This window comes from Balaenoptera borealis, assembly GCF_965194805.1.
Source record: "Balaenoptera borealis genome assembly, contig: HAP1_SCAFFOLD_358, whole genome shotgun sequence".
Taxonomy (NCBI): domain Eukaryota; kingdom Metazoa; phylum Chordata; class Mammalia; order Artiodactyla; family Balaenopteridae; genus Balaenoptera; species Balaenoptera borealis.
The window spans coordinates 170,477-195,907 of NW_028123835.1; positions in this window are offsets into that span (position 1 = coordinate 170,477).

The window sequence follows — 25,431 nt, forward strand, 5'->3', positions numbered from 1 at the left end:
TCTTTATTCTGCTCTGCAGTAGTTATTTCCACTATTTTATCTTCCAGGTCACTTATCTGTTCTTCTGCCTCAGTTATTCTGCTATTGATCCCTTCTAGAGAATTTTTAGTTTCATTTATTGTGTTGTTCATCACTTTTTGTTTGCTCTTTAGTTCTTCTAGGTCCTTGTTAAACGTTTCTTGTAGTTTCTCCATTCTACTTCCAAGATTTTGGATCATCTTTACTATCATTATTCTGAATTCTTTTTCAGGTAGACTGCCTATTTCCTCTTCATTTGTTAGGTCTGGTGGGTTTTTGCCTTGCTCCTTCATCTGCTGTGTGTTTCTCTGTCTTCTCATTTTGCTTAACTTACTGTGTTTGGGGTCTCCTTTTCGCAGGTGCATGTTCGTAGTTCCTGTTGTTTTTGGTGTCTGTCCCCAGTGGCTAAGGTGGGTTCAGTGGTTTGTGTAGGCTTCCTGGTGGAGGGGACTAGTGCCTGTGTTCTGGTGGATGAGGCAGGATGTTGTCTTTCTGGGGGGCAGTTCCACGTCTGGTGGTGTGTTTTGCAGTGTTTGTGTCCTTAGTATGATTTTGGGCAGCCTCTCTGCTAATGGATGGGGTTGTGTTCCTGTCTTGCTAGTTGTTTGTCATAGGGTGTCCAGCACTGTATCTTGCTGTTGTTGAATGGAGCTGGGTCTTGGCGTTGAGATGGAGATCTCTGGGAGATTTTTGCCGTTTGATATTACATGGAGCTGGGAGGTCTCTTGTGAACCAGTGTCCTGAACTTGGCTCTCCCACCTCAGAGGCACAGCCCTGACGCCTGGCTGGAGCACCAAGAGCCTGTCATCCACATGGCTCAGAATAAAAGGGAGAAAAGAAAGAAAGAAAGAAGAAGATAAAATAAAATAAAGTAAAATAAAATAAAATAATTAAAGTAAAAAATAATTATTAAAAAAATTTTTTAAAGTAAAAAAAAAAAAAGGAGAGAAAGAAGAGAGCCACCAAACCAAAAAACAAATCCACCCATGATAACAAGTGCTAAAAACCATACTAAAAAAAAAAAGAAAAAACAAACCAACAGAGAGAACCCTAGGACAAATGGTAAAAGCAAAGCTATACAGAGAAAATGACACACAGAAGCATACACATACACACTCACAAAAAGAGAAAAAGGAAAAAAAAAATATCGTTTCCCCCAAAGTCCATCTCCTCAATTTGGGATGATTCGTTGTCTCTTCAGGTATTCCACAGATGCAGGTACATCATGTTGATTGTGGCGATTTAACCCGCTGTTCCTGAGGCTGCTGGGAGAGATTTCCCTTTCTCTTCTTTGTTTGCACAGCTCCCGGGGTTCAGCTTTGGATTTGGACCTGCCTCTGCGTGTAGGTCGCCTAAGGGCATCTGTTCTTTGCTCAGACAGGACGGGGTTAAAGGAGCAGCTGATGAGGGGGCTCTGACTCACTCAGGCCGGGGGGAGGGAGGGGCAGGGAATGCGAGGCGAGCCTGTGGCCGCAGAGGCCGGCGTGATGTTGCACCAGCCTGAGGCACGCCGTGTGTTCTCCCGGGGAAGTTGTCCCTGCATCACGGAACCCTGGCAGTGGCGGGCTGCACAGGGTCCCGGGAGGGGCAGTGTGGATAGTGACCTGTGCTTGCACACAGGCTTCTTGGTGGCTGCAGCAGCAGCCTTAGCGTCTCATGCCCGTCTCTGGGGTGTGCGCTGATAGCCGCGCCACGCACCCGTCTCTGGAGCTCCTTTAAGCGGCGCTCTTAATCCCCTCTCCTCGCGCACCAGGAAACAAAGAGGCAAGAAAATGTCTCCTGCCTCTTCGTCAGCTCCAGACCTTTTCCCGGACTCCCTCCCTGCTAGCTGTGGCGCTCTAGCCCCTCCAGGCTGTGTTCACGCAGCCAACCCCCGTCCTCTCCCTGGGATCCGACTGAAGCCCGAGCCTCAGCTCCCAGCCCGCACCCGTCCCGGCGGGTGAGACAACAAGCCTCTCGGGCTGGTGAGTGCTGGTCGGCACCGATCCTCTGTGTGGGGATCTCTCCGCTTTGCCCTCCGCACCCCTGTTGCTGCGCTCTCCTCCATGGCTCTGAAGCTTCCCCCCTCCGCCACCCGCAGTCTCCGCCCGCGAAGGGGCTTCCTAGTGTGTGGAAACCTTTCCTCCTTCACAGCTCCCTCACACTGGTGCAGGTCCCATCCCTATTCTTTTGTCTCTGTTTTTTCTTTTTTCTTTTGCCATACCCAGGTACATGGGGAGTTTCTTGCCTTTTGGGAGGTTTGAGTTCTTCTGCCAGCGTTCAGTAGGTGTTCTGTAGGAGTTGTTCCACGTGTAGATGTATTTCTGATGTATCTGTGGGGAGGAAGGTGATCTCCGCGTCTTACTCTTCTGCCATCTTGAAGCTCTGCCCCCCTGGCTCCTTCTTGATGTTGTTGAATTACTCAGTGAACTCACTGGAGCTATTCTACCTCTGGACGTCCTGTTTTGTGATATAGTAAAAGTCATTGTTTAAGCCAATTTTACTCAGCCTTTTACTATTTTCAATGGAAACATGCTAATTGATACAGTGTAATGTCATGTAATTATAATTCTGGTTTCTGTGTCTTCTTTAATCGTAGTTGCCAGAATGAGCTGACGTCTGAAAATTGCTCAGCAGGACCAGGCATAGCATGGGCCTCTTCTCTTGTGGTTTCACTTGCCAATGACCACTATCTTGATAATTGTAAGTATTTAAACTTATATTAACCAGTTATATTTCTTCGTACCTTGAGTTAATGTTTTAGGTACAATTATGTAAATATTGAATTATAAAATTATTAATCTTATAGGGTCCCATTTTGCTGCAATTTCATTTCCTCTCTTAAGTTCGTTGGATACCATCATTCTGGGGCCAACCTGAATGGGTGATTACTTCCGACAGTATAAGGAATGCTATAGATCTTTTGTTACGTTAGCACAGCCATGGCCTTTGAATTGACATAGTGTTTTCCTAACGGAAATGCGACTTAAAATGTGTCTTAGGTCTTAAAATTAGGTGTCTTAAAATTAACTTTCCTCCTTTTTTTTAAAAGTCATGAGGACAGGATCATGCACTAGCAGCTGTAGATTAAGAAGACTGAACATATGTGAATTGGGATACGTGTTGTGATAAATGAAACAAAAAATTAACTTGACATATATTTCAGATATATTTAATTTTTCTGCTGGATGATTACTAGACATAGGTGTTAATTCATTCATGTAAATCACCAGGGTTACAATTTATAGGAGCCTTATAAAATAAATACTGTTGGATAATGATCAAGTCTATACGGAGGCCTTACCACCTTTAGGAAATCTTCCTTAATTAATTTCACTCCTGAATAAGACACTCCGTTTTGGCTACTATCTCTTTACACTCTCTTACTGTGTATAGTTACTGACCGAGTAGTATCCCCCTTTCATAGTAAAGGGGGAGTAACCTTTCTTTTAAGGAGGTTCCATGAAGAGATTTGTCATTAGCTACCAGACCACGAATTTAGAGGATGGGGGTCTCAGTTAAGGGTGACAGGGTACCCTTAGGTATTTTATCAGTCATCTAGGCAAAGTAAACTGTGAGTGAGCTGCACAGATGGGGCCTGTTCAGAGAGACCCTTAGGAAAGTACTCACGTGGGACCCGGGCCCTTGGCATTGCAGTATAGTGATTTCTTCTTTTCTTGGTGTTCAGTAGACTAATAGATTATGATCACTGTTCTTAATCAAAGACCAACACCCCTATTCCCCTTTCTGGTAGATAGGCTGCTGTATATTTAGAATGAGGAGGAAGAAAAGAAATAGCTGCATAAAGCTTAAGAAATACCTGCTTAAAGCCTGTTAATTGAGAACACCTGCTTGCCAGCACTTTTAGTAGGTATCTCTGTAGAGAGAGACTGGGAAGAAACTGTTCTTTCCTGTTCCATATAAGGCAAAACAAAGGTGTGAAGGATGTCACTGTGGGTTTTTGATTTCTGTCCATAGACAAGTCAAAACCTTTTTCAGGATTCTGTCTACTTTCTGGGAAAACTTCTTCCAATTCAGTCCCTACAGAAACTCACCTGTAGGGGTGAAATGTCTTTTCATTTTCCGCTTCACTCCCTAATTGAGCAATACCAGCTTTGGATGATTAAAATTCTTTCACTTTCAGGCAGACTTCTGGAAGTAGTATGAGTAATATTGAGATATTGTTTGGCATTTCATTTGATAGGAAATAAAAAACATGTGAGTCTCAATCTTCTGGCATCCTGAAATTTCCACCCCATCTTGATATAAAGAATTAAAGTACAGTTTATGCTGGAGATGAGAGGTTTCCGTAATCTGGGAGAATATTAGGACAGGCCCTAAAAATTCTGTCTTTAATGGCATCCATGAGGCCCACAGTCTCAGATTAGTGTTGAATCACTAGCTCCTTTGGGGAATAAGAATGTGAATATTTGTTGGGACCAAGGGGTTGATGTAGCTATTATGCTGGACTCCATAAGCTTGACTGCTTTTTATGTTTCTTACACAAAGTGAAATAGTAAAGTCTTTTTGAAAATTTTAGTGTGTCTCATTTGTATTAAGGAGTGCCAAGAAAACTGTGTGTGTGTGTGTGTGTGTGTGTGTGTCTGTGAAAAATCACAGGGCAGAGCAGTGATCACTTGTTAGCCCCTCTGTCCTCTGGGAGAAACTTTTTCAAATGCTAAAAGCTTTCAAATTCTGTGTTTCATTTCAATAAGGGAGGTGAAATTCCATTGTAGGGTCACATAAAGCCCCATCTAATTATATAATAGATCACATCCATTTCCACATTTCAGAGTATTCTTACATGTTTTGCAAGTGTTTTTGTCCAGTTTCTATCCTATAATGCCTGTAAGCCTTTTTGTAAACAAATCTGTATTCTAATTCTTTTGTATCTTGCACATGACACACTGCAAACTGCAGGGATTCAGTAAATCCTTATAACTTGTCAGTTTTAACTAGTAGATAAGATAGTCCTTTAAAGGTTACAAAAAAACTTTAGCAATTAGCAGCAGGAGCAGCCTTAAGCTCTTTTTTTAAGGAATACATTCAGGGAAGGATGTGTAAACATTTCAGTTGTCTTAGTAGCATTCTGCCTGTGATTTCCACTTCTTAAGTAATAGACTTATATAATTTAAGCACATTAGCTACTGTCATCATCTAATCTATTCAGTATATAATTGTCCGATATAGATTTTCTTTTTTACATCCCTGTTGACTATACCTTACTTCCTGTTTTGTTTTTCAGGATCTTTCCGTTGTTAGTTCAAATGCCAGTTTTCTTGCCTAGTCAAGTAAGACGTAAAGTACAGGAGGGAGGCTGGGTCTTTGGGGTATCAAGACTGCTCTTTCCCCTGGGCTCATTTGACCCATTATTTGCCTTCTATCTGCTAGAGTGCACAACTGACCAACAATTGGCATTTAATGGTGACAATGAAGCCTATAGTATCAGAGAGATGCAGGTACCCAAGGCTACAGCTGAAGGAAGAAACAAACACACCAAAATAGATGTATCTGCCTTGGTTAATAAAGATCACAGATGGAAATACTTTTTTTCCCCCTGCGGACATTCTGGGATTTTAGAACTGATGCTATCAATCAATCTGTCCCAAAACAGAAACAGTTGCAAATATGTAATATAGAGTATCCGTGGAATAGAAAACAAACCTTTAACTAAGCCTCTTCTTTTTTTGAAGTTGGAAAATGTTGCCAGCCTGTTTTTGATGTAACTGAAAATGTTTAGAAGCTTTCATGAAGAGTTGATTAATATATCAAAATCAAAAAAGGCAATTTTCACTGTTGGTGGGAATGTAAATTGATACAGCCACTATGGAGAACAGTATGGAGTTTCCTTATAAAACTAAAAATAGAACTACCATACGACCCAGCAATCCCACTACTGGGTATATATACCCTGAGAAAACCGTAATTCAAAAAGAGTCATGTACCACAGTGTTCCTTGCAGCTCTATTTACAATAGCCAGGACATGGAAGCAACCTAAGTGTCCATCGACAGATGAATGAATAAAGATGTGGCACATATATACAATGGAATATTACTCAGCCATGAAAAGAAACGGAGTTGAGTTATTTGTAGTGAGGTGGATGGACCTAGAGTCTGTCATACAGAGTGAAGTAAGTCAGAAAGAGAAAAACAAATACTGTATGGAATCGTATTTAAAAAATCCATATATATAGAATCTTAAAAAAGGAAATGGTTCTGAAGAACCTAGGGACAGGACAGGACTAAAGACACAGATGTAGAGAATGGACTTGAGGACACGGGGAGGGGGAAGAGTAAGCTGGGACGAAATGAGAGAGTGGCATGGACATACATACACTACCAAATGTAAAACAGATAGCTAGTGGGAAGCAGCCACATAGCACAGGGAGATCAGCTCGGTGCTTTGTGACCACCTAGAGGGGTGGGATAGGGAGGGTGGGAGGGAGACGCAAGAGGGAGGAGATATGGGGATATATGTATACGTATAGTTGATTCACTTTGTTATAAAGCAGAAACCAACACAACATGGTGAAGCAATTATACTCCAATAAAGAGGTTAAAAAAAAAAAGGCAATTTTGAGTCTAATTTTGATTGTTTACTGTGTAATACAGGATTCTTGGCTTTGAAATTCTGCCATGCAGGGTGAAAAATGACTGTCAGTGTGAAACAAAGTAGTCTATTGAAAAGAACATTGTGTCTAGTAGGGAACAGCTGATACCAGCCCGATGAGTGATGTCTTGAACTGTAATTCCAGAAGGAGAGAGAGCCCAGATTTGGCCAAGGCTGGGAGTGGGGGTTCTTTTGCCCCACCCACCTCTGAAGCAAGAATCCCAAGGTGGGGAGTTGGTTGGGAGGCACTCTGGTCTGGAGGCTGGAGGAACCAGGATAGTTTGGGAGCTTGATTAGCTGCACAGACTAGAGTATCCCCACAAAGGTGGAAGTGATATCATGAGGGAAGTGTTGGCATAGCTTCTGTAGGAGGGCCTTGGAGTTTTACTATGCTCCAAGAAGCTTTTCTGAGGGCTGCTTGATTTTCTAAATATGAATGAATTGAAGTAGTTATATTTTCATTCTCAGCTTTTGGAAGAAGGGGCCATAGTTCAAGAAAACTTGCTGTACTAGGAAAGAAACGAGTGAACGCTAACCAAGAGCTTCTGCCTATTTGGGTAAAAGATGAGTACTCAAGGAGAGAAAAATGCCTGCCCTAGAGTGATTTTACAAATTCCCTTTTCCAGGAAAGTCCTAATTTCAAACATTTTCCCCATTATTTCAATCATTGACATCTCCCAGAAACTCAGTATTCTGGTAGCTAATAGCACTATATCTGCTGGACTGTCTTTCGAACCCAGAAGCAACACAACAGCCTGTTTAGAACCACAGGTCTTGGTTTGGGGTTCAGAAAATAATGTCACTGTATGTAGAAGGAGGAGATTGAACAAAAATACACAAAATCAACTAAATTTCATACCTCGTTGGGGAGATACTAAAGTATCTGGGCCAGTTGTCGTGTAGCCTCTGCTTGAATATCTTCCCTGATAGACTGGGGAGAAGGCATCTAATTATTAGTAAGCTTTGTATCTTTAGTCAAACCTGTTTCATCTGGATCAACAGAGAATGTCCTTTTGTTTGTCGTGATGATCCTTTTCAGATAGGCAGATGGTTATTTTATCCCTGTGAGTCTTTTCTCTCCCAGGCCAAGCTTCACCAAGCCTTATGTTCATAACAATATTTTCACCATTCTAGTGGCCGTAGCACTCTACTTTGGCTGTGGTTTTCCTAGTCTAGTTTCTGCAGAACTGCATCCCCCCTCCCTTTAAAAAGTCTTGAATAATACAGTTTAATATCATTTTAGTTCATTTGACAGCCACATCTTAATGGTGTTTTATATTAAGCTTGTGGTCGATTGATGCCTCTTGGCCTGTTTCAAATAAATGAGTATTTCCCCCATCTCTTCCTTCCCGCACCATGTACCTGCATTTGACTCTTAAAATTGGCATATGGGTCTTTACCTTTATACCTAATATATATATTTTTGGAATTCTGACCTGCCATTTAAATCTGTCAAACTCTTGTAAAATCTTTTTTTTTTTTTTTTTTTTCTTGTAAAATCTTGATCCTTCATCTAATGTACTGGCTTTCCTGTCAGCTGCACATATAAGTAGGTTTTTCCATGTTTTTGTAAGTGTTATCATAGTATTGTAAAAAAGGCATGCACTTTGCAGTGAGACAATCTTGGTTTTTAATCCCAGCTTCCTGTACCTGCTGTCTAATGTTGCCATGTTATTGAAACTCCCCAAGCCCAGTTTCCTCATATCAAAATGAAGGTGATAACAATTTCTACCTTTTAGGTTTGTTGTGAGCATTCACAATAATATAAGTACCTGTTGCTGAGTAGGTGATGGTTTTGGTAATAATAATAATAAGAAGAAGAAGAAATGTTTTTGTGACATGGGCTCAGAATCAATTCTCTTATTTTCTTTCTCCTTATTTGAGTCAAATTTAATATGTTGGATAGGGCTAAGAACAGAGCCATAGAGCCTCTAGAGACCATTCTCTAGGTTGACATCCATTAATTAGGCAAATATTATTGAGAAATAAATATTTATTGAGCACAGCTATACTTCAGTACTGTTCTAGTGATTAGGGGTATAGTGGTAAAAAAAAAAAAAGACAGCAAAATCCCAGCCCTCATGGAGCTGATGTTCAAAAGGACAGGGCTACCATATAACGTAGGGACATCATTCACATAGAATTTGTTGGCTCTGCAAAAGGAGGAGACAGACATACATACATATATAAATATATACATACATACATACAGACACACACATACATCTCATAGTGTATATAATACAATGTCAGATGGTAGTAAGAGCTAGAATGTATAATGTGACATTAGCTAATTGCAAGAACTATGTAGACAAATAAAACAAGGTACTCAGAGTATGATAGGGGGCAAATGCTTTCTTAGATGATTAGAGAAGACCTCTCTAAGGAGGAGACATTGGGGAGAGTCCTGTTGGAGGGAGGATGAGAGCTATGCAACTCTCTGCAGGGAAAGGCTCTAGTCAGAAGGACACTGATTTATAAATTCAAGCATTTTTGGTATGTATGGTCAACCAGACATTTATTTTCTTAAAAACAATGTCTTACTTACCCATCAGATGTCAAGAGTATTAAGAGACTTTGTAAATATGCTTGCCCTAATTGATATAAACCACAGATGGATCTGAGCTTGTTTGGGGGTTTTGGGAAGGCACAGGATTTGTATTCCCTTGTTCATATGAAGGTTTTTCTCTCTCTGGTGTTTCTCTCTGAGAAGATGTACGACTTCATGGAATGTAAAGCAAAGGGGACCCCATCAGCCAGCCAGATCATCTGAGTCAACCCTGGTAACCCAAAGAGTTATAGGAGCCTCAGCCAGGTTGCTCTCACATCTCTCATGGTGTAGATGGCATCCCCACTTTCACCAGTCCTTAAACCTACAAAGAAGAGGAATGCAGGATCTTTATTACTTTTCCCCAGTGAATTCGTCCTGAATCCTAGTGATTGCCACTTCCCTTTCTAAGGGCTCACAAATTGTCTATATAATCATTTTAGAGTATTACCAAGTTTCGAAGTCAAGCTTGTGGATCTGTACATCACGGAATACACCGTTTTTCTCATGTTCAAAAATTGGTATACTGTATTTCTAGCTCCATTGCCCTGGTACCTTTTCTAGTCTCTATGATCCCTTAAAGATTACTGACAGTGACGCTTAGATTACATCTGCAAAGTCTCTCCATACTCTGGGATGTAATTTGTTTAGGCCTGGAGGCTTGAACTCATTTAAAACAGCAAGATGGTCTCTTGCTATCACCTTACTTATCTCATACTTCAATTCCTTCTAAACTACATTTATTCAACCCTCCTGAGTTTAAAGATCATTCTCCTTGATAAAGAAGATGGAAATACAACAGAAGTTGAGATATATGACTTTCTCTTTGTTGATTGTTAATGTTGTATCATGTGCCCCAAGCAGTGAGTGTGTTTTTTAGGTTCATCCTTTTTACTTTGATTGTAGCTGATAAGGGATGTGTGTGTGTTTCCGAGTTTGTGGATGAAAGGCTTAAGCATATTTCACATAAGCATATCCCTACAATGCATTGAGGGATTAACTCTCCTATCATGTTCTTTCAGTTCAATACTCCTATGCACATTTTCTCTTGTTTTAGCATTTAGTTATGAGCGAAAGCTCTGGAACCACACAGTCCAAGGGCAGATCCTGGCTGTTCTACTTCCTGTAGCAGTGAGACCATGGGCAGGTTAGTTAACCTCTCCGAACCTGATTTACCTCACCTGTAAAAGGGAGGTAATAATGCCTACCTCCTAGGACTTCAGAGTCAATGATTTAATACACATAAAGTGCTTAGAATAGTGTTTGGTACATAGTAAGTGCTTATCACAACCAACACCACCATAATCATTTGTAATGCATTCCTGTGATCTTTCAAATATATTTAAAGAGTCTGACCTCATCCGAGAGCTTCCTGGTCAGCCACAGTTTGCCCATTCAATCCAATTTTTGTATCTTGTGTTTCTGTGTATCCAGTACCAAACAGTGAGAATTCATAGGAATAGTGATGATGTGAGGCTCTCACAGATCATGAATCATCAAAGAAAGATTAAATTACATTTAGTGTGCTTATGGTAGCAGCAAAATAAATGGATGAATTTTTTTAAAGACTGTCATTTGAAATTTTAAAAAAAGGACTTTCTTCCTCATCAGGGAATTCAAGTAACCAGTACACCCATTTCCAAGCCTTCTGGCTTAGTTTGAATGCTAAAGGAAAGCTTATCTTAGTCCCAGATGAAGCCAAACCGCTCCGTAACACCTCATGGGAATCCTAAAATATTGTTTCATAACAATATGAAAAGGTAAACTTGCAATCACCAAGGGAATCCGGAGTTATCAGATCTTGGGACAATAGTAGGGACTTTGGTGGAAGCTTTGATAGATTTGAGTGGTTGCTGTATGCAAGGGACTCTCCATTCCCCTGCCTTTATGTTTTCATGACGGATTTCCTTTGTCATAACAATCATAACATTCCTGGCATATTCTGATAGGAGGAAGAACTAAACTTACTTAACTCAGGCCTTTTTTCTTGGAGGTCTCCATTCTACAGGGTACTGACACATGTTAGAAACTTACAGAAGCAGCTCCTGCCTGGGTGGGTAGGGTTCTACAGTAGTGTAGTGATGCCTGTGATTGGTGGGTAAATCTGCCTAGTCAAGAAGTAGTGTTAGCAAGTCCATTTGTGCCCAAACATCAAGCCAAATTCTCAAATCAGTTTTATCAGTAATAATAATAAAGCTGATGTTTTGATCTCTATTTGTCTGTCTTCCTTGTCTTGTTTCTCAATATATTCTTAACTTGAGAACTTGATATTATTTATTGATCCTCTCCTACCTCCAATGATGCAAACAATAAGGCTGAAGATAAGCAATATTCAGTATCTCCTTTCTTCAAATGTAACCAAGATATGAACCAAGACTGTCTTTAAGCAGCCTGTGCAAAAATAACCTGGTTGACTTTTCCCTGGGAAAGCCTGCCCTTATTTCTACCTTTCATCAGGGTCAAACAGACAAACAAATAAACCTAGAAACCTGTGATGAAAAAGGAGCTATTGGCGGCACCTAGGCAGAGGGAAAAGCTATTTTGAGCTGATTGGAAAATGACTTTCAGAACTGGGGTGGGAGGCTATTTTTTTAGAATAGAAGGTAGTGGAGTGTCAGTGTCCCAGGGAAAAGGTAAAGTTTGAGCAGCATGAAGGGCAGAGGTCATGTAGATGCAGAAAAACTAAGATTGGAAGTTTCTTAAAATTGTTGTCTGTACAAAGATCCATGCGGTGCCTAGATGCATTTTTAATCTCTCTTAACAAGTTCATACCAAGCTTCATCCTTATTGAGCTAGAGAGAGTTAAAGAGTAGACTAGAGAGTGGAAATAGGGCAAAAGATGGCCTGGATGTACAGGAAATGGGATGGATGTGAAGAACCCAAGAAGTAGGACCAGTTTTGAAAACTAGTTGATGAGCACAATTCAAACAGATTGACCAGAAGAGCAAACCCTAGAAGTGCTATACAGGACCTTCCAGGAGTGGAAGGAAATGAGCAGAGGAAAAATTAGAGTTCTTAAGGTGGAGAACCAAGGAGAACTCCAGTGAACCACAGAGTTAATTCCAGGAAAGCCCAAAGATAGTGAGCATTCTTTGGAATTCAAATGGGAGATTGGTTTTCCTAGAGGCCAGATACCAGAGTTGAATCTAAATCCAAAATTCATGAACTATTTATTGATCAATTGCTATATGCCCATCACCGTGCTGGAAACTGGTAAAAAAAATGGTGAGGCAACATGACGTAAGTCTTGCTGTCTTGGAGCTTACAATCTGGTGAGAGGTAGGGTCAATGAAGAAGTTGCAAGTGCCATGTGGTGCAGGGTGCCATGGCAACACAGAGGCTGTACCTGATCCAGTAGCTGGGAGGTAGGTCAGGAAAATCTTTCCGGAGAAAGTTCCTTCTAAGCTGAGACCAAAAGACAAGTCAGAATTAGGTGATCAGGGAAGAGCATTCCAGGCCAAATGAGTAGGAAGTGGCAAGGCCTGGGGGTTGGGTGAGAAAGAGCTTCAGAGTTAGGCACTCAGAAAGCTGCAAGTGGGTCAACATCATGCTCCAGGTACTTTTTGTAGGTAGTCACTTTGCCTGAGGTTTGAGTCTGCAGAAAAAATAAAAATGGGCCTTGGCAAGGTCTCCAGGTGGAGAATGTCCTTTGGTGTCTGTTCGTTGGGATGCAAAGGATAGAGGAATAAAAAGTGGCATTGATGGGAGCTCCAGGCGAGTGGAGTGGGTGTTGTGAGATTCTCTGGATGCTGAGGCAGTGGGCAGAGGGACAGCATGCCACTCAGTCCAGAAGAAAAGAATAATACTGCATAGGAAATTGAACCTTGTGCATGGCCAGGAAAAAAACACAATTTAGTTTTATATGTTACATTTTAATAATAGTCACTTGTAACTGCATAATGAAATTTGCGAACAAAAGTTCATTTCCAGAAGAATAATCTCTAACTGATATGCAGTGCCTCAGTAGGATTTGGCCAGGTTTTAATTTTAGTTTGAATAAATAATGTAAGATACTAGGCTGGTGAGATAAAAGGAAATCTCTGTACTTTCATCTCTCCATGATGGAAATAATAACTACTTTATTTCAAAACAAGTTTCCAATTAGTTTCTGTGAAATATTATTATCCCCTTTTTTCAGATGCTGTAGCTCATTTTGAAACTTGATTTTGATAATATATAAACATTTCTGAAACTTGCTCTACAGGAATGACAGTTATATTTGGAGGGAGGAATGCTGTTGAGCTGTAACTGTAATATTTGGGTCTACTCTAAATAATAGTAAAAATAAATAAAAGAGAATTAGTCAAAGTAATCTTGTTTCATGGCTGTTCATGACCTGGAATGAACTTAACTTTACCCTAGAGTATAGATGAAGGTTACTTCCTCCAAAGTTGTTCAATGGACTTTTTTTCCTTCAAGACTAGTTATGCTTCACTTGAGGTTATATATTGCCTTTTCCCCATTTAAATAGGTGATATTATTTAAATAATTAATGTACTCATTCATTAAACACAATGAGCACTAACTGTGTAACAGACACTGGGCCAGGTACTGGGGTTTGTGTGGTGAATCAGGCACCTTTCTTTTGAGGTGCTTAGGTTAGAGGTACTTGAGGAATTCCAGAGGTACTTAGTGGGGAGAGGTTCTTCCACCCAAGTTTTCCCCTAGAGCCTGTAAAAATAAAGACCACATATTTTAATTAGTATTTTAACTCAGGACCTGACCGTTATCTCTGAATCATTCCAGATGGATAAACTGAGGCACAGATTACTTAGGCTCAAATGTAATAAAGTGTGATTGTAATGAAGTGGTGATTTCAGCTGAGAGGTTGGTCCCCTGATGAGTTCCTCACTCCCTAGGCCCCATAAGCTCACTTTTCTATGATTGCAGTGTACTGTTCACTCTGTTTTTGTTCCCTCAATGCGGAAAGGCAGACTGGTGATGCTATTTTTCAGATGAAGAAGACAAGGCAGGGGAAGTTTACCCAAGGCCACTTAACACTTTTATGGAGGAGCCAGAATCACAACTCCTACCCCTTGAGTTTCCAGGCTGTTGCCTAGCTACCAAACCTCCCTGCCTCTTCCACGGCACAGCAGCCGAGCAGGCACTTAATAATCATAATTGATGGTGCTGGCTAAAAGGGAGAGCTCAGAGTGATTCTGGGAGTTTGTTTTCACATACCAGTGAATTTTATTCTTCTTGTGGTCAGTAACCTCTACCCATTTGTTTTAGATAACATCCTTGTCTTAGTCCACAGTGTAGCTTTCTTATCTACATTGGTGACTTCTCTCTCTTTCTCAACTATTCTCTGGGGGAATTCAGTTGCTGTCTACAGGTATTACATATTAAAAAACAAAAACAGAACAATGTCTGCCCTGGGGCTTCCCAGAGAAGTCTCACTGTAGCAGTCTATACGATCCGAGTGATAGAAAACTCAATACAAACTTGCTTAAACAGAAAGAATTAGTTGACTCATATTAAAAAAAAAAAAAGGGTAAACTGGCTTTAGGAATGGCTTGTCTAGGGGCCAAACAGTGTGACAGGGATCAGTCTCTTGGGTCCCTTTGGCCACTTAGAGAAGCAAGATGACCACATACTCATACCACCATACAGGAAGAGGGATTTGCTCTTGAGGAGCCCCAGCTAAGGCATCACTGTGACTCAGTTGCTCTGATTGGATTATATGCCCACAGTCCAAGAGACATCCTGCCCAGGGTGATGGGAGGGATGGGATATGTGGATTAGTTTAGGTTAATTACTGTCCATCCCTAGAACTGGGGATGAGGGTGTGGTCAGCCTCATGGAGACCAGATTGGTCAACAGTGGGAGCGGTGAAGTCCTTAAAGGAAATTAGGACATTACTGCGGTAAGGAGGGGGAAACGAGTACTGGGAAGGTAACCAAAAGTGCTCATTACCAGGGAGAAAGTTCCTGACTTCTGTTTTGAGCATGTGTGTGAGGTTCTTTTAAGGCATTCAAGAGATGATGGATGCATGGACTAAATCTCAGAGGAGAGTTCTGGGCTGGATACACCTTGGGAGTAATTTGCATAAAAGTAGTCATTGAAACTAAGGGAGTGGATACAGTCAACTAGGGGGAGGAATATACACTGAGAAGAGAAGAGGACGAAGGACCAAGTATGGAAGGATTCTAGCATTGAGTTGGAATTCTTCTAGTCAAAGGAGAATTAACCTGAAAATAGAAGAAGGAATAGCCAGAAAGGTAGGAAGAAATCCTGGACTCATTTAATAAGCAATAAAATATAACAACAATAGCTGCTTCCTTGGAATCCATATTCCAGAAACAAGACTTGAGTTCAAAACTGATGGTAATGTAGAGAATTTCAGTTCCACGAGTTAAGTGTTATATTGGAGGTATGAACCCCCAGCGCCTCCAATGGGAGCACAAAGAAGAGCATGGCTAATTGTTCTTGGGGGAGAAAGGGATCATGTGAGAAGTCTTGAAAGATGAAAAAGATGTTGCCAGTTGGAGAAGGAAAAAACTCCAGGTCCAAGCTGAACTTACATAGGAGATTTAGGAAGGAATCAGAACTAAGAGAGGGTAACCTAAACTATGAGCACTTTAGGAAATAGGCAAGGACTGAGTAGGGTTATGTTGGCTAAGGGAGAAAAGCTGGAGGTATCATACAGGTCATGTTTGTGGATGGCTATTTATCTTAGGGCTTGACTGTATCACTCCATCACTTCAAAAAGTAACTTGACTGGCCTTTATCCTGGATTGGCTGGTTGGTTGACATATTATCTGTGTGTGTGTGTGTGTGTGTGTGTGTGTATGTTGCATTAGAAAGATAGACTCTAAATTAAAAGGTTTTTATTAGGTTGATATTGACTTCTTGCTTACTGTTACTTCCAAAGCGAGGACAGGAAGAACTATGGTTACATTTCAACAAAGGTGATTTAAGTTAGACATTAGGAAGTGTTTTCTTATCAGTGACATTTGTCTGCATCAGCCTTCCAAGTTATAGGCTCAGTCAGACAATGATAACAGTCAAAGAACGGAAGACTGTACAACTAACAAGCAAACAAACAAAAACCGAAATAACTAAAATCTGTAAAGTTTATTGGGGATGGGAGAGTTGAGGAAGTTAAATCTGGAGGGATCACCACAACAATTTCAATTACCTAGGGACCTGTTTCTAAAGGAGTTAAGATTTAGGGATCTGGGTTTTAGGATAGGGCATAATTTCCAGGCATTTCTGGTAGAGGATAGCTGTGATAGGCAGATAAAAATGGCCCCTAAAAAATGTCTACATCCTAATTTTTGGAACCAGTGAGTATATTGTTGCATGGCAAGGAAGAATTTAGGTTGTAGATGAATTTAAGGTTGTTAATCAGCTGACTTTAATATAGGGAAATTATTCTGGATTATCCTGGTAAGCCTCATTTTAAATCATAAGGGTACTTTGAAGTGGAAGAAGAAGACAGAAAAGGGAGTCAGAGAAAGATTTGAAGATGCTATGCTGCTGGTTTTGAAGATGGAGGTAAGGGCCATGAACCAAGGAATGCAGACAGCCTCTAGACGCTGGAAAAGTCAAGGAAGCAGATTATCTTCTAGAGCCTCCAGAAAGGAAGGCTACAGCTCTGCTGACACCTTGGTTGTAGCCCAGTACCAGTCCTTTTGGACTTCTGACCTGCAGAACTATAAGATAATACATTTGTGTTGTTTTAAGCCACTAACTTTGTGGTAATATGTTATATCAACCACAGAAAATGAAACAGTGGCTGAGATGGTCTTATGAATGATAGACATAGAGTCAGTTTTCTTCTGGCATAGACAGAAGGTGGACATAGGGGAGGCCACAGACTCAAGGTGTTGTTATTACCTCTCTTTTGTTAATTTTTAAAACCTTTCATTTTGGGTTAATTTCAGACTTTTAGAAAAGTTACAAAAATAGTACCAAGAGTTCACATTGGTCTCCTAAATGTAAACGTTTTAACACATTTGTTTTATCATATATATAATAAATATTCTATCTATAATTTCATTCTCTATGTGTGTTTATATATTATATATGTATGTATTCTTTTCTTTTTTTTTCACACACACACACACTGTATTTTATTTTTACAAGAGATAAATAGACTGACACCAAGCATTGCACATGGATGACCACAACAAAAGCAACAATGATTGCAATTACCAAACATGAAACACACTTATACTATGTCATAATATTGACATTCAGTCCAGGAATCCTCCACTGTAACAGCTCCTTTACTTTGCAGTGAAAATTGATTTGTATGTATTATTTTCTTCTTGAATTGTTTGAGAGTAAGTTGTAGATATGATGCCCCATTCCCCAAATACTTAATTGTGTGATTCCTAAAAAACATAGCCACGGACAAAATCAGGAAGTTAAAATGACACAACACTATTAGCCAACCTGAAAGCCTATTTAAATGTTGCCAATTGCCACATTAATGTCCTTTACAGCAAAGAGAATATTTTTTTCTGATCCAGGGTCTAACCCAGATCGCCTATTGCATTTGGATCTCACATATCATTTGTCTCCTTTAATCTGGAGCAGTAATTCAGCCTGTCTCTATCTTTCATGATCTCCACATTTTTAAAGAGTACAGACCAGTCATTTTGTAGAATGTCCCTCAGTTTGGTTTTGTGTAATGCTTCTGAATGATTAGGACTCACATGCATTTTGGGCAGGAATACAAGAAATGGTACTGTGTCGTTCTCTGTGCATGATATCAGGAGGTACTTGGTTAAGATGTTTGCCAGGCTACTTCACTGTAAAGTTACTATCATTCTCTTTATATTTAGTAAGTGTCTTGTGGGGAGATATTTTGAGACAATATATATCTTGTTTCTCATAACAGTTTCACTCACTAATTTTAGCGTTCATGAATCTTGCATGAAACAAGTAATTCTATGGGGGTTGCCATTTAGTGATTTTTCTGATTATTTAAAATTTAAATTTATGTCTCTAAGAGGTAAGGATTTTAAAAACATAACCCTAATACCTTCATCTCACCCCAAAACAAATTAACGATAATTCCTTAATTGTCCCAATTATAATTTTAAAAATATTTTATTTTGAGGTAATTTTAGATTTATGGAAGAATTTCAAAAGCAGTATAGAGGGTTGTTGTATACCAGTGATTTTGTGTTGAATATATAGATCATATTGGAAAGAATTGACATCTTAATAATACTGAGTCTTCCAATCCATGAATGTGATTATTTGGTTCTTCTTTGTTTCCTCCTTCAGTATTTTATAAATTTCACCGTACAAATCTTTCACACATATGAAACTAAATTTCATTTTTGGTGTACTATTGTAAATTGAATTTTTAAGAAATTTGAATTCTTATTTGTCATAGAAAAATTGACTTTATATCTGGTAAACTTGCCAAACTCACATACTAGTTCTAAGATGTATTTTTTTGATATATATTTTGGAATTTTCTATGTAGATAATCATGTCATCTGCGAATGGAGACCATTTTCTTTCTTCCTCTCCAATCTGTAAGCCTTTGATTTCCTTTTTCTTTTCACTTTTAAAAATTGAGATATAGTTGATATATAATGTTATATAAGTTACAGGTGTACAACATAGTGATTCACAATTTTTAAAGGTTATACTCTGTTTATAGTTATTGTAAAGTAATATGTCTATTTTCCCTGTGTTGTATAATATATACTTATAGCTTATTTATTATATACATAACAGTTTGTATCTCTTAATCCCCTACCACTATCTTGCCCTTCTTCCTTTCCCTCTCTTCACTGGTAACCGCTAGTTTGTTCTCTATATCTGTGAGTCTTTTTTCCTTTTTGTCATATTCACTAGTTTGTTTTATTTTTTAGATTCTACATATAAGTGGTATCATACGGTATTTGTCTTTCTCTGTCTGACTTATTTCACTTAGCATAACACCCTCCAACTCCATCCATGTTGTTGCAAATGGCAAAATTTCCATCTTTTTTATGGCTGAGTAGTATTCGTGTGTGTGTGTGTGTGTGTGTGTGTGTGTGTATCACTTCTCCTTAACCATTCATCTATTGATGGACACTTAGGTTGCCTCCATACCTTGGCAATTGTAAATAATGCTTCTATGAACATTGGGGTACAGGTATCTTAGAATTAGTGTTTTTTTTTTTTTTTTTTTGATATATGTCCAGGCCTGGAATTTCTGGGTCCTATGGTAGTTCTCGTTTTAATTTTTTGAGAAACCTCCATACTGTTTTCCATAGTGGCTGCACCAGTTTACATTCCTACCAACAGTGAATGAGGGTTTCCTTTTCTCTACATCCTCACCAATGTTTGTTATTTGTTATTTGTGGTCTTTATGATGATAGCCATTCCAGGTGTGAGGTGATTTGCATTTCCCTGATGATTAGCAATGTTGAATACCTTTTCCTGTGCCTGTATGTCTTCTTTGGTAAAATGTCTGTTCAGGTCTTCTGCCCATTTTTTAAATCAGATTGTTTGTTTTTTTGATGTTGAGTTGTATGAGCTATTTATATATTTTGGATATTAACCCCTTATTGGTCATATCATTAGCAAATATTTTCTCCCATTCAGTAGGTTGTGTTTTAATTTTGTCGATGGTTTCCTTTGCTGTGCAAAACTTTTACGTCTAATTGGGTCCCATTTCTTTGTTTTTGCTTTTATTTCCTTTGCTTTAGGAGACAGATTAAAAAAAACATATTGCTACGATTTATGCTAAAGAGTGTTCTGCCTATGTTTTCTTCTAGGAGTTTTATGGTTTCTGGTCTTACATTTAGGTCTTTAATCCATTGTGAGTTTATTTTTGTGTATGGTGTTAGAGAATGTTCTAATTTCATTCTTTTACATGTAGCTGGTCAGTTTTCCCAGCACCACATATTGAAGGGACGGTCTTTTCTCCATTGTATATTCTTGACTTCTTTGTCATAGATTAATTGACCGTAAGTATGTGGGTTTATTTCTGGGCTGTCAGTTTTGTTCCATTGATCTATGTGTATGCTTTTGTGCCAGTACCATGCTGTTTTGATTACTGTAGCTTTGTAGTATAGTCTGAAGTCAGGGCACATGATACCTTCAGCTCTTTTCTTCTTTCTGAAGATTGTTTTGGCTATTCAGGGTCTTTTGTGTTACCATACAAATTTTAAAATTATGTGTTCTAGTTCTGTGAAAAATGCCCTTGGAATTTTCTGTGTAGACAATCATGTCATCAGTGAATGGAGACCATTTTCTTTCTTCCTCTCCAATCTGTAAGCCTTTGACTTCCTTTTCTTGTTTTATTGTATTGGCTAGAATGTATCCAGTGTGATGCATCCAGTATGATGTTGAATGGAAGTGGTGAGAGAGGTCATCCCTGCTTGTTCTTAGTGGGTACATTCAGTCTTTTACCATTAGATATTATTTTTTTCTTCTTTTTTTCTGTTAGCATGGTGAAGTACATTGATTGATTTTTCAAATCAGCATTCCTGGGATAAACTTAACTTGGTTGTGAGATATTATTCTTTATATATAATGCTCTATCTGATTTGCTAATATTATGTTAACTATTTTAGTTGAGCTCTTCTCATAAGTGTCCATCCAGTGACATCTACCCCAGGTAAGGGTATGGTCACATCTCTTTGCTCCCTATAGGTATCTATCTCTCCTTGTATTTTGGACCAGTTGATACCTCAGTTCTCAAACCCATTAGAGAACTGATACCTCAGTTCTCTAATGGGTTTGAGAAAAGTCATAAATTTGCAGTCATCTGGCCTTTTTTTTTTTTTGATTGTTGCTGTTGTACAGGTGAGAGCAATGCTCTATCCAGCTCTCTATATCCCTGATTGGAAACTGGAGGCTCCACAGCTTTTTCCCCACAATTGTTTGTTTTAGTCAGAATCCAAATAAAATTTATACAACATAATGTTTATATGTCCTTTAAATCTTTTTTGATCTATATTTTCTTCCTCTTTTTCTCTCTTCTTGTTTTTCCTTGCTACTTTTTTTCTGTTATGTCATCGAAGACACTGGGGCTGTCTATCTTATAGAGTTTTTCCCAGTCTGAATTTTGCTGGTGCATCTCTGTGGTGTGGTTTAATATGGTGCCCTGCCTCCTGTTTCCTGTAAACTGGTAGTTATATCTTGAGGCTTTATCAGAATCAGGTTTATTTTTCCTTGTTAATTCATAATCTAGATATTTCTTTTTGTGTATGATGTTATTAGCTATGATATTCAATGCCTAGCTCTATTAATTCACTAGAGCTTTTTTTAAAGTCTCTCTTTTACTGTAATGAACTTTACAGTAAAAATCTGCAATGAAAATTCTGTAGTGAAGATGAAGAAAATGAGTCTCAGAGAGGTTAAGTGACTTTCCTAAGGCAATACAGCCAGTTAGTAAAGGTTGTAGCCAGGCCTAGAACCTGTGTCTAATAAATGCAAGTCCTATATGCTTTCTATAGCATACTGCCTCTCTAGACTTTGCATTATTAAGCAATAGGAAGATCGATGTTCCATCCCTAGGCACATGAGACATATTTATCTCTTTTAGGAAGATTGAATTCTGTTTTGCTTAGAGGCATTGGACCATACCAAATGATTATTCAAAAATTTTTCCCCTCAAGTTCTGGGTTATATTCATTTTTATGGATACAATTAAAATTTTTTATGCTAATGCTAGTGTCTGAAATGATAACTCAACTCAAAATCCTGAGCACATTTGGGTTTTTGCTTGCTCCTCCAGTGCTACGGAAGAGAAGACAACAAAAGACGCAAGAGGGAAGAGATATGGGAACATATGTATATGTATAACTGATTTACTTTGTTATAAAGCAGAAACTAACACACCATTGGAAAGCAATTAGACTCCAATAAAGATGTTAAAAAAAAAAACTATCACATGTAGATTAATTACTTAGCAATTTGTTTCTTTTGTATACTGTACTCAAGACTTGCTGCTGAAGTTTTTCTTCAGCTTGGAGAGAGAGAGCGAGAGAGAGGGAGAAAGAGAAAGAGGAGATAAAGAGGGAGACTGTTGCAGTTGGTTTTAATCTATCACCTAAATTTTTCATGAGTTTGTTAGTAAGGTGATATAGTATCTCTCTTGGGGGGCAAGAAATTCCATGAATTATTGGTTAGAGTTTTGTGGAGACAACTGAAGAAAAAGATATTTTTAACACTATAAAAAATAAATGTATCATGTTCACATCAACCAGGGACAGACATATATCTTGACCTGAGCATTCACTTTTCAACAGAAGTAGATGTACTTAGATACCCAGCCTATGTCATCTGATACCTGAATCATGGTCCTAAGCTTATTTTACAAAAGAGGGCATGAGCTTCCCACACTGCAAGTATTTCCTGAAATCTCTATAATTTATTCAATCTATAATAATAAAGATTATTATTGAAACAACTTTTAATCTGTTTCAAATCCAATTTATGAAATAAGGAAGGATGAACTTGGCTTTACGTTTTAACCACAGGGTTCTGGGAATTCCCAAACAGAGGAAGGGCTCTACCTCCCCTACTACCTTTCATGCAGACTTAGAAACTCTTAGGTATGAATGGACTTTTTGGACTGGATAGAACTTTTTGGTCTGGGTTGGGTCAAATGGAGGTACTGGAATCCTGTTGGACATGGGAGAAAATCCAAAGAACCTTTCCAACTTTGAAAACTGTGTCAGGGGTCCAGCACAAGGACCAGGGTGAACAGACGTAAAGTGGGAATTACATTTAGATTCCTAGAATCCTTAGAATATTAAGGTATTGTGGAGTTGTAGTGATTTTCTGGTCCAGCTCATTTCGGTGAGGTGACTTACCTAAAGTCCCCAAATTGCCACTGGCTAAGCAGATGTTGGAATTTTGTTCTCTGGAGCGTTTCCTTAAACTTCTTTACCCCTGGCCTCTGAATTCAGAAGACCTGGGCAAGGGTCTGGCTCTACTGTTAACTGCATCTGTGATCGTGTATAAATCACTAATTGTCACTGAAACTCATTTTCCCCATCTGAAAAATGTGAATAATAATACCTTTCAGGATGTAGTGGATTAAATGGGATAATGTGTTTGGAAGCCCTTTGTAAACTGTAAAGTGCATAGAGAAATTATTAGAGCTGAGGAATCAAACTGAGTCTGGTTAGATCCACTGACATTCCTTAGGAAATTGAACGATAGAGCTAGACTTTAGACTTGCCTTCTTCCTGAAAACTTTGGGTGTGAATTGAAGCCCATTAATATCTCATGCAATAAGCTGTGGTGAGGTCGTCAGTCACCACCTCAGTAGGATCATCCAGAAGGGCCCATTTATACTCTGGAAGGAATCTGACTCTTGAGAGTTGTTAGAAGGACTTTGTGGGCATCCCCTACATATTCTTTCTGCTGTGAGAAAAAAATATGTTTAATAGATTTCACTAATGTCTATAGAAGTGTTCACCAGGGATGTTTGGAAAGAGTAGTCTTCACGTTTACAAATATTATCTCATTACGGATAATGGGATGATGAGGTGAAAAATGATCTTGGCTACTTTATGATGCTGCAAAGCCTTCAGACTGAATAATGTATGGTGAATTAGACATAATGGTAGCAAAGAAACAGCTCATTTACTACAAGGTCCACTTAGTTATTTCATCACTTTTACTGTCATATAAATACATACTGCCATGCAAAGTGGTGAAAAGTTAGTAATGGCATAAGATGCAATTGTATAATGACAGCCTAGCAAATACTGTAAAGGGAGAGCCTAATTCTGGACAGTTCTATGATTGAGTCAAGACTCCTCGTGGTGTGTACATTGTAGAAGAGCAGTGATTGGAATCCCTCACTTTATCCCTATATTATTATACATTGTGGAACAGAGAGGCATAAAATTGGCCAGTTAGAGCTGAATCCTGTTTGGGCTTAAGTGAAATCATTAGAGTGAAAATAGTTTGGGAAAATACTAGTGGAATATAGAGTTATTATTACATTAATTTAAATTTTTAGATAATTTAGGCCAGCAAATGGAATGGACACTATTAGACACGTATGCTGAAAATATCTATTACCAGAAAAACCTGTCCTGGTGTTATGACAGGCATCAAAATGCCCCATCTGGATTCTGGTGTCGCCTGAAAGAATAACCAAAGCACAATTGCCAAATCATGTTACAGATACCAAGTGAGCAGGAACTCGGTGATTAAGAGCAGTCAGTGAGAAGTGGAGTAATTAGAGGGAGCTATACGAAGACCTTGAAGAATGGGAGAAATTTAGGGGAGAGCAGAAAGGTGGATTCCAGGCTGGTTTGTGTTTCAAGAAATTACTCAAGGATAGCAGCTGGAAATGTATGGTTCTAAAATTTTGGCTGGTCCTATTGTTGTAGCCTTGCCCTTCTTCTGGGCCTCCAAGGAGTTTTCAACAAAGAATCAATCTGGGGATCTTGCTCAAAGATGAGCACAAGGGTAGTCTTGACACAGAAGATGCCAGCAGTGGTTAATGAAAGTTTTCTCCCTTCTCAGTCCATTAAATTGTAACGCAAGTATTCTCTCCTTTAAAAGACCTGTAATAGTTGTCATCATCCTCTGGGCTTAACTCTGCTTCTTAGCAAGATCTATGACAGAAAACGTATTTGTCAGAGTAGTGCTGTCCAATAGAAGCATAATGCAAGCCATGTATGCAAGCCACATATGCAACTTAAAATTTTCTAGTAGCCACATTAAAAAAGTAAAATCAATCTGATGAAATTATTTTAAAGATTTTTTTGATGTGAACCATTTTTAAAGTCTTTATTGAATTTGTTACAACATTGCTTCTGTTTTGGTTTTTTGGCTGTGAGGCATGTGGGATCTTAGCTCCCCCACCAGGGATCGAACCCATACCCTCCACATTGGAAGGTGAAGTCTTAACCACTGGACCGCCAGGGAAGTCCCTGATGAAATTATTTTAATATATAAAATATATTTAATCCAATATATGTAATCAATATAAAATTATTAATGAGCTATCTTACATTCTTCTTTTCATACTTGATCTTCAAAATCTGATGTGTATTTTACTTTTTTTAAGCACATCTCAATTTGGACTAGCCACATTTAAGCACTCAGCAGCCATGTGGCTGGGTGGCTACTGTATTGGACACCACAAAATTTTCTTCCTCCTTTGCAGAGTGGCACTGCTTGAGTTTAATTCTGTATTTGAGGATGTATGTCCAGAGTGTCTGGGGTGGGGTGGGGACATCTGTCCATACCTAAAGAGCCATCCAAAATCAACTCCATATGATCTAAAAAGTTAAAATATTTACCAGAAGAATTTGTATGAATAATGGTTTACTTAATTTTGAA